The following is an 11,546-nucleotide window of genomic DNA, read 5'->3' on the forward strand; positions in this document are numbered from 1 at the left end:
ATGCTATTGAAGTAGCAATCTTGTCACTTGGGGGAGGAAGGGTCATAAGTACATAAGTATTGCCATACTGGGACAGACCAAAGGTCCATCGAGCCCAGCATCCTCTTTCCAACAATGGCCAATTCAGGTCACAAATACCTGGCAAGATCCCCCAAAAAGTACAAAACATTTTATGCTGCTTATCCCAGAAATAAGCAGTGGATTTTTCCCAAGTCATTTTAATAATGGTCTATGAACTTTTCCTTTAGGAAGTCATCCAAAACTTTTTTAAACCCTGCTAAGCTAACTCCCGTTACCACATTCTCTGGCAATGAATTCTAGAGTTTATTTACACGTTGAGTGAAGAAAAATATTTTCTGATTCATTTTAAAATTACTACTTTGTAGCTTCATTTCATGCCCCCCTAGTCCTAGTATTTTTGGAAAGAGTAAATAGATGCTTCACTTCTACCCATTTATAAGTACATAAGTATTGCCATACTGGGAAAGACCAAAGGTCCATCAAGCCCAGCATCCTGTTTCCAACAGTGGCCAATCCAGGTCACAAATACCTGGCAAAATCTCAAAAAAGTACAAAACATTCTATACTGCTTATCCCAGAAATAGTGGATTTTCCCCAAGTCCATTTAATAATGGTCTATGGACTTTTTCTTTAGCAAGCCATTCAAACCTTTTTTAAACTGTGCTAAGCTAAATTTCTTTACCACATTCTCTGGCAATGAATTCCAGAGTTTAATTACACATTGAGTGAAGAAACATTTTCTCCGATTCGTTTTAAATTTACTACATTGTAACTTCATCGCATGCCCCCTAGTCCTAGTATTTTTGGAAAGCGTAAACAGATGCTTCACATCTACCCATTCCACTCAACTCATTATTTTATAGACCTCAGCCGCCTTTTCTCCAAGCTGAAGAGCCCTAGCCGCTTTAACCTTTCTTCATAGGGAAGTCGTCCCATCCCCTTTATCATTTTCGTCACCCTTCTCTGCACCTTTTCTTTATTTTATTCTCAATAAGTTTTATTGGTTTTAAATAACAAAATTACGAAGTGTAAATAGCCAATGATGACAACTTAACAAGTTATAACATGTACTCACCTAGGCAAGATACAGTAAAGGAATTAATAGGCAAATATGATACAACAAAGGAAAATGGAATTACTAATGTTATTCACATCAGTCTTGATAATGTTCGAAAAGATAAATGTATACATAAGTGTATAGCTATAGCACCCAACATCATAATACTGTTAGTTTTGAGAAATATAAGTTTGTATTGGAGACCATACTTTCTTAAAAGAAACGGTAGACCCGCAGCTTTCAGCAGCTGCATGCTCATATTTGACAGTTAAACATGCCGTATTCCACCATCTGTCATATGATAATTTTGTAAAGTCTTTCCAGCTATGGCAAATCATCTTGACTGCTATGTGCAATAATATGCGAAGTAATTTGGCTTCATATGGCTTCAGAAAAATGCTCAGACCAAGCTCTCCCGTTATAATGATAGTGTATGATGTGGAGGAGCATAATCGAATGCGAACGCCCATCTCCATGGGCGTCTATGTCCGAAAACGGGTATGTGAAGAGGCGGGACAGACCGTATTATCGAAAAAGATGGGCGTCCATCTTTCATTTCGAAAATACGGTTTGGACGGACCAAATGCCATGGATTTGGTCCCTTCTGAGATGGGCGTTTTTTTTTTTTTTTTTGCGATAATGGAAACTAAAAAGGCCCAGCTCAGAAACGTCCCAATCCAAGCCATTTGGTCGTGGGAGCTACCATAGCTCTTAGGGGTGAAGAGGGCAACTACATGTGGGTACAGTGGGTTTTAGAGGCCTCCCATTTACCACCACAAGTGTTACGGGTGGGGGGGGGGGATGGGCCTGGGTCTGCCTGCCTGAAGTGCACTGCAGTACCCACTAAAAGTGCTCCAGGGACAGGACTTGTTGCTGGTGTATAACCTTGGCACAGCAGTTGACACCTGAAGACTAATCTCGCTGAAAACGTCCTTTATTTGAATAAGCACCTTTACTCACAGTTAACTGCAGATCAGAGGTTGTGCCCCACTGGTAACGAGTCTCGCTGGTACTGAGATTAGCAGTAGGTCCAAGCTGGCAGAATGGTGTACAATGCCCTCTTTCAGCCACATTCAAGGTAAGAACTGAGTGCTGTAACATGGCTAACACATGAAAGGGATCTAAAAGTGTCTTACACAAATGGCCACTACCTCATGGATTACCAGAAACAAAACAGGGCACACTCTGACCCAGTAAGCAGACGGAAAAGCACCATGGGAGTAGAGCCTACCAATTACCAACATCGTGAGAATTTAACACAAGCTAGTGGAATCACGGAGCCCAATACCCTACACCCACCACAATGCATTGCTGCTGTGACTCTGCAGTGCCCTTAACAGAAAAGGTGTCACACTCACCCGAGACCCACATCAGAACCAGGGAAAGGCTGTCAGAGGATAGAACACATTCTGCTGTCATGGAGGTGGGTACGGAATTTGAGGCTGGCATACAGGCTGGGAAAAAAAGTTTGTAAAGTGGATTTTTGTTGGTGAGAGGGGGTTAGTGACCACTGGGGGAGTCAGGGGAGGTCATCCCCGATTCCCTCCGGTGGTCATCTGGTCAGTTGGGGCACTTTTTTGGGACTTGGACCTGAAAAAAAGGGTCCAAATAAAGCGGACCAAATTCTCATCAAAAACGCCCTTCTTGTTTCGATTATCAGCTAAAGACGCCCATCTCTCCTCGGCCGATAACCACGCCCAATCCCGCCTTCGCCACGCCTCCGACACGCCCCAGTGATCTTTGTTCATCTCCGTGACGGACTGCAGTTGAGGACGCCAAAAATCGGGTTTTGATTATTCCGATTTGGGCGCCCACGGGAAACAGACGCCCATCTCCCGATTTGGGTAGAAATATGGGCGTCTTTCTCTTTCGAAAATAAGCTGGAAAGTGTCCTTGATGTCCAGAATTTTGAGATAGTTTTCCAAATTTGAGATCAATATTCTTCCAGGAAAGTTCAGAAGTAGAGGAGGTGAGCCAAAGTGCCTATATAGGAATTAAACGACCAGCAACGATTTGATGAACTTTTGTCAATTTTAGATAGTTTATTCAGAGTCCATAAAGCTCTATGAAGCACAAAGAAAGACGATTGAGTGTATGCTGCTGATTTAGAGGACTTGTATAGTGAAGACCAAACTTTTTCCCATTGATCAGAAGTTAATGAAGTATTAAGTTCCTTATTCCATATGCTTTCTAAAGTGAACGGTGCAGAAAAAGACCAGTTTTGTAGCAGCTTATACCAGTTAGAAGCTATTTTCTTTCCATTGGAGAATCGATGACATAGATCCCAGCAGCTTTGCTCGTAGATATGCAATGTTTTAATTGCAGCCATTGAAAGTAGCATTGGTGGTTCAGTTTATATGTTGATTGTAGTGTTGTAAACAGAATCTACTTACTTCGATCAAGAAGTTGGTGTATGTACCAGACGCCGGCCTCTATCCATTTAGGCCATGAACACATTTGTCATTAATCTTGAATTTTGGATTATTCCATATGTGTGAGTTAATGGTCGACTAAAAAGGATGCTGAACGCAGGAGTCTAAGGATTTGAAGGCTGTTTGGGAAGCAGCTAATATTGGATTATTGTCAGATTTAGGCAAGTATGACCAAGCTAATAAATGCAAAGCCACTGATTTGTATTTCTCTGACTCCCATTGCAACCATAGTGGTTCATTGGCGGTTTTCTGTGGAGGTTATCCATTTAGAGCTCTGTCTCAGCATAAAAGCCATGTGGTAATCCAAGAAGCTAGGGAAATTAACCCCTCCATGTTGTTTGGAGCATTTGAGTTTCTTTAAGGCAATGCGTGGAGGTTTATTCGCCCATAGGAATTTGACCAGTAAGTGTTCCATACGTTTATATGTACAGGTGTCAAGTAGTATTGGGAGTATACTGAGGATATAGTTCACTTTGGGTATAATCATCATTTTAATGGTGTCCAACCTGCCCCACCACGATAATTTAAGTGGAGACCATTTGGTAGTCAGTTCAGTAATACACTTCAACAGATACACAGAATTTTGTTTAACAGACTCTGACAAAGTGATACCAAATAACACACCTAGGTATTTCAGACTTGAAGTAGCCCATTTAAAGAGGGATTGAGTGAAGTCATATTGGAGGCTGGCTGCATTTAAAGGCATCATTTCTGTTTTTGTTGGGTTCAGCTTGTATCCAGAGGCTTTGGAGTAGCTATTAATTACCTCCAGAATGTGTGGGATGGATGCGGGTGTTGTGTACAATAAGACATTGTCAGCTTAAGCTGATAGCTTAGCCAAAATATTACCTAATTCTACATCTTTAATCTGATCTGAGCGCAGTATTGTTAATAATGGGGGTTCAAGTTCTATATTAAAGTGGTGAAAGGGGACAGCCTTGTCTAGTTCCTCTTGTTGGGGAAAACAAGGGAGAGAAAAGGCCATTTATAAATATTTTAGTGGATGGGTGAGAGTATAGGACTTGGATCAGCCTAATGGCAGCAGGTGCAAAACCGACCCACTTGAGTACTTGAAACATATAAGGCCATTCCACACGGTCGAAGGCCTTTTCCGCATCTAGCCCAATAGCTACAAGAGGAGTATTTAAGGCCTGTGCTTGTAAGATTACATTTGAAAACAGTCTAGTATTGTCATAGGAATATCTACCATGCATAAAGCCCGTTTGGTTAGTATTTTTAATTTTGTGCAAAACAACTTGCAATCTCTCTGCAATTATCTTGGCATATATCTTAGCATCCAAATTAATGAGTGACAATGGTCGATAGTTCTGTATATATTGGGGGTCTTTGCCAGGCTTCGGGAGAACTATAATTGAAGCCTCAGTGAAACTCCCCCCAACCTCACCAGATGTAATTAAGTGATTATAGAATGGACTTAATATGGGAGCAAGTGTTGCCTGAAAGGCTAAGTAAAACACCAATGAGAGACCATCTGGACCAGGAGCCTTTTTTTTGCCATAGACTTTATGGCAGATAGTACATCCTTCTCAGTTATGGGGGCCATCAATGGTAAGTTATCATTATCATCAAGAGTGTGATGGTCAAGATCCTTAAGAAAAGCCAGAGGATTGTCATCTAGGCTAGATTCTGACTTGTAGAGAGACACATAAAAGTGCTGAAAGGCTTTTAATATATTTCGTTGATCCGTAATTATTGCATTGTCTTCTCCTCTGATAACAGAGATATCGTTTTTTTTCCGCTCTCGATTTTAAATAACTGGCTAGCAAATGGCCAACTTTATTGTTGTTAGCATAATATTGGGCAGATTTCATTAATATCTCTTTACTAGCATTATTAGCTAATAATAGGTTATATTTATATCTTGCTTTTTGCAGTTGTTCCAGAGTACCTAAATCAGAAGGTGTTTTCTGATGTATTTTTTCTAAACATGAAATAAATGTTTCCAATTCAATAATTTCATTTGCTTGTTTCTTTTTCTGTTTGGTGGAGAAACATAGAGCCACGTATATAGGCTTTGAAGGCGTCCCATCTAGTTATCCAGTTAGTGTCATCCAATGTATTAAGCTGAAAGTATTCGTTAATGTCACCATTTATGTCCTCTATAAATTCGGGGTGGGCTAGTAAACCAGCATTAAACCGCCAAATTTTTCCCCGCGACTTAGTTGGAAGATCAAAGAGTTGAAGAGAGATGTGCGGGTGATCTGATAAATGTATAGTATCAATGCGAGTATCAGAGACTTTACACAATAAAGCTTCCGAAATTAGGAAGTAATCGATGCAAGAGTAAGAATTATGTGGTGGAGAGTAAAACGTATAGTCACATTCTTTATCATGCAAGAGGCGCCAAACGTCGCATAGCTTAAGTTGCTGCATCATGTCTCTCAGTGTAAACCAGACTCTGGTCTTCTTGTATGAGAAAATGGATTTTCTGTCTAATTCAGGGTTCAAGATAAGATTAAAATCACCTCCTATGATGCAAGGCTTATCACCTTCAGCTGCAATTAAGTCAGCAATATTGTGGAAAAAATCTGGGCAATCCATATTCGGTGCATAGAGGTTCAATAGGATTAAGGGTTCATCGTTTACTGTGAGATGTATCTTAACCCATCTGCTTAATGAGTCATTATCAGGTGCTATTAATTTGATATTATCCTTTTTTCTAATTAGAATGGCCACACCATTTTTCTTGCCATCCGCAGCAGAGAAAACTGGGGTTAGAGACCATGACATTTTAAGTTTGAGGGACTCACATTCCGACAAATGTGTTTCTTGGAAAAAGACTATGTCGGGCACATGCTTAGTTAAGGAATTAAAATTTTTTTTTACGCTTAATTGGATTGTTAAACCCCTTTACATTAAGGGATAAGATATTAAGCGTCATGGAACATCTAGCATGTGAAATGAGAAGTACAGCATTATGTATACATTCTCAAAAGTCATGGTAGTTGTAAGTGGAGAGAGTATCATATTTGTACATTAACAAATAATGTAACAGTGCGTGAGCAACAAACATAGTATGTTCTAACCATGAGGTATGGAGACCCGGATGGAGAGCATCCCCTCACTGACTCCAAGGATTTAGGAAACCATATATGGTAGTAAGGTTATCAATACAGGTGAAAAAGTGTAAATACAATCTTATGATTACTAGAAAAAACACATATAATAGTTAAGGAGTGTCACAGAATAGGTTACACTATAGCCCATATACTGACTAAACTGCAGTGCAAACAGCCATAATAAGGAAGAATAATGAAATTCAACTTGCGTCAATTTTACTTGGAGCTATTTCTTCTAGATAAGAAGCCAGGGTATCAGACGAGGTAAAATCTTTGGTAACGTTGTTGTATGTTACTCGTAGCTTGGCAGGGTACAGCATGCCATATCTGGTGTTGATCTCTTTCAGTTTAGGCCGGAAGGCCAGGAGTTGCTTCCGAGCTTGAACCGTTGCCTTGCAAAGATCCGGCATGCATTGTAGCTCTTGGCCTTCATATTTCACCGGAGCACGGATTCTGGCGCGCTGAAAATTTTTGGTTACTTGGGGGTAACGCAGTACTCGCATGATGATTATAAGCCAGAATAAATAAGGGAAGCAGTACTTCGTTACCAAACGAAGGGGACAATGTGGATAATTAGAACTGTTCCCCAATAGTGAGAGGATTTTGTTTGTTTTGTTTGCGGTGGAGTTGGTATTAAATCTTTTTCTGTTCTGAACTGAGTTCTGCTTCAAGAGTACTGCACAAGCGTGGAGGCAGAGGTCTAAATTGCTGCATACATTCCCCAGGAAAGGGAGACGGTATTACAAATTGGCACTACCCAGATGGAACCAGAAGATTGAACAACCACAGGGAGGAGTTGTGTATAGAGGACCTGGCTACCCTTGGCAAAGCGTTGACCAGCAGTCACACAAGGTGTTTATTGGAAGTAGGGATGAAACTGAAGATTGCTCATGTAGAGGACCCAGAGTGATCACCGCGAAAGGCAGGGCAGAGAGACATGAGAAGCCCCAAGGAGGACGAGGAATCGCCAAGAGCCCAGTCAACGGCACCACATGGCTCAACGGTCAGAATATCGCCAGCGGAGGAAAGAGTGGATACAAACTGGCATTGATCCCCGAGTGCCATACCCCTGGGATCCAATACAGAGCAACCCTGAGGCTAGGACGACGATCTGATTTTTTTTTCTGGAGAACAGGTGAGTGTGCTGGCCACAACTGGGGGATTTTGCACGGGGGACCCTGTGCACCCTACTGCTGGCGCATCACTGGAAAGACACCTTTATTGCGAGGGGGACGATGGGAGTCAGGTGAACTGGACTTACCCAAATCCATTGATCACCTGTGAGTATCTACTTACCTCCAATTGCACCAAAATGAACACAGTCAACCTTCTCCTAACAATCCATTCTCTATCACTGATTCACCTAACACTAACCATCCCACTCGCGTCAAACAATATCATACCCATTCTACAAACTCACCAAAGGCTGATCAGAACCTCCACACCTCAACAAATTGACAACCACCAAAACGAAGGAAGAATACCCATATACGGACAACACCAACACAACGATATGAAAGATCATAATAAGCAGACTCTAACTAAGGAAAGACAACTAAAAAAAAATCCACACACTACCAATTATAGAAACCCCATACCAAAAGATTCAAGTGGGCTATATTAATGCCAGATCCATAGTTAACAAAACAACAATAATAACAGACTGGATCACGGCAGAAAATCTTGACCTAATTTTCATTAACGAAACCTGGATCCACGATCAAAAGGACCCCATAATTCTTGACCTATGCCCTCCAGGATACAAAATCACTCACTGGACCATAAAGGAAAAGAGAGGCAGAGGCATAGGCCTAATCTACCGCTCCCACTTCACCACAGAAACCACAGCCAAGTCCATAACAACCCAACTTGAAATTGCCTCAATTAGAATCCAAAACAAATCCCTGCTAGATCACCTGAACTGTGTCCTGTTTTACAGACCGCCAGGTAACTGGAACGAAAGCCATGGACTTCATTTCTAATACTTGCATAACTAACTCCAACATACTAGTTCTAGGAGACATCAACCTTCACCTAGAAGACCTAAACTCTACCAACGTATGGCAATGCAAGGAATTCCTCCACTCATGGGACCTTAAATGGCCACACATACAGGCAACACACACTAAAGGACACACACTTGACCTCTTCTCACACAAATTGTCCACCAACCAGAACCTGATAATATCAGATATCAAATGGAGAGAAACACCGTGGACCGACCACTACAAGCTAAACCTATCCCTAAAATGGTGGAAAAAGGGTTCATATCGCACTCAAGAACAAACAACCTACTCCAGAAGAGGCCAAATAGACCCGACCACATTCTGGCAACATATATATGAGTCAATTCTTAATGTCACCAGTATCCAAATCTTTAATATTTTTATATAAATTTTTATGCTGTGCTCAGTCACACTGTCGTGCCCATAATACCAAAACTAACTCTGGAAAGGGTACACAGTCACCAAACATCATCGCACATGCCCTTCCTTCCTTCCATTTACAATGCAAGTGAGATACTCTAAATGTTATATACTGTAAACATTTATAGGAGAATGAAACTTATCTTGATTGGCGATGTGTGCTGACTGTGGCACCTCCAGACACCATAAAACTAGTGCTTTGTGATTAAAATTCTGACTCCATAATAATCCCCAACGTGGAGCCACGTTTCACTTCAAAGCTTTTTCAAGGGAATTAATCTTCAATCTATCAAGAAACTGTAAAAGAAAACACTTTAAAAATGTACAAACATTTCAAATACTCTTTCACAATGAATCTTTTGTAAAAACTGATTTTAACAAAAAATGTACATGACTTACCAGGGGAGATATCTAAATGTTCCTCCCTGCAGTTAAAGCTCAGGAACTATCTACAACCGGTGACTTAAATCCTGCCGCTAGCTCAAACCCGCCCACTAGAAACTCTGCACATACAGCTGATTGTTTAAAGCGCCAACCATTCTATTTCTTTATTCAGACCCCGAGGGTATACTGTGTCCCAGGTGTAAATGAATCTCTGTTCCAACTGAATCAGCTTGGACGAAATGTCACCCCCCCCCCCCCAACGTAATTTTACATGTGAAAGAACTATATATCGCAGATCTAATTCTGTATGCCCCGCAACCTGCCAATGGTTAACTAGAGGAGCCTCCCCCTTACTTATCCGAATATTGCTAACATGTTCCCCTATTCGTAATTTGATTTTTCTACGAGTCTGCCCTATGTACCACTTGTGGCAGGGGCAACAAATGGCATACACTACCTGGCAAGTGTTGCAGTCAGTTTTATGACGTAAATCGAACCTTTTGCCTGTCACAGGATTCATCACATGATCCACTGTCATCGCATACTGACAGCAAGTGCAATGTTGGCAAGGACTGTGACCCGGGGAATCCACACTAACTTGCATCTGTCTGAATACTGAAACACTACCTCGGTCACCAAAACCAAATCAGACATCCCATCGGCAGACAACCTTGTAAAATACTTACTACTACTATTTACTACTATTTAGCATTTTTATAGCGCTACAAAGCGTACGCAGCTCTACTTTAATGAAAAAATTGTGAAATTACGAAACAGTCTTCCCCGGAACACTGCCAACATTGAAAATTTCATCAATGGATTAGACCCAACCTTAGGAGAATATCCAGTGGACCGAACCTGCTCAAAATTTGCTATCCTCACTGCCGAGACAATGGCCCATGCGATCAACAGAGCCGCCGACAAGCACTGCAAACTGGACACCTGCCCCAGCTACCTTTTAAAATCCGCCCCCGATCGCTTCATAACAGATATCACATCCCACCTAAACTTCATGCTCCAACAAGGCCTCTTCCCAAAGAAAAATGGCAACATTCTACTCAACCCCTTACCAAAAGACACTAAGAAGAAAACAAATGATCTCACCAATTACTGCCCTGTAGCATCTATCCCACTAGCAGTCAATCTGATGGAAAGTATGGTAACCAAAAAATTGATTAATTACATACACAAATTCTCAATACTGCATGAATCACAATCAGGATTCTACCCCCGCCACAGCACCGAAACAGTGCTAACCACCCTCCTGGCCAAATTCAAACAGGAAATAGCAGCAGGCAAAAGCATACTTCTCCTCCAATTCGTCATGTCCAGTGCATTCGACATGGTAAATCATAGCATATGTCCTCTTGTCATTTTTCACAATCCTCCCGCGATTTAATGACTTCGAATAACTTTGTGTCATCAGCAAATTTAATTACCACACTACCATCTCTAGGTCATTTATAAATATGTTAAAAAGCAGCGGTCCCAGCACAGACCCCTGGGGAACCCCACTAGCTACCCTTCTCCATTGAGAATACTGACCATTTAACCCTACTCTATGCTTTCTATCTTTTAACCAATTTTTAATCCACAGTAGAACACTACCTCCTATCCCATGACTCTCCAATTTCCTCTGGAGTCTTTCATGAGGTACTTTGTCAAATGCCTTCTGAAAATCCAGATACACAAGGTTTGCACGACATGTTCATATTAAAGAATTCACAAAGATTAGCCTAGCATCTGAAGCCTTTTCCTCCTTATTAAAAGAAAAGTAGAATTAGTTGTACTTGCTAAATATAGATTATATTTTAACTGCCAGATACTTGACCATTCTTCTAAAGTTTCAAGATCCCTTCTTATGGTTTCTAATCCCTCCAGGGTATCCACTCTATTGGCTATCTTCGTATCATCCGCAAAAATGCAAACTTTTCCTTCCAGTACTTCAATAATGTCTCTTACAAATATATTAAACAGAATTAGCCCCAGCACCAACCCCTGAGGCACTCCACTATTACCTTTCTTTTCACCGCGTGGATTCCATTTAACACCACCCTCTGCCACCTGTCAGTCAACCAGTTTCCTATCCAGTTCACCACTTTAGGTCTTAAGGTCAGCCCTCTCAGCTTATTCAGGAGTCTTCTTT

The sequence above is a fragment of the Microcaecilia unicolor genome, chromosome 1, assembly GCF_901765095.1.
Source record: "Microcaecilia unicolor chromosome 1, aMicUni1.1, whole genome shotgun sequence".
NCBI lineage: Eukaryota > Metazoa > Chordata > Amphibia > Gymnophiona > Siphonopidae > Microcaecilia > Microcaecilia unicolor.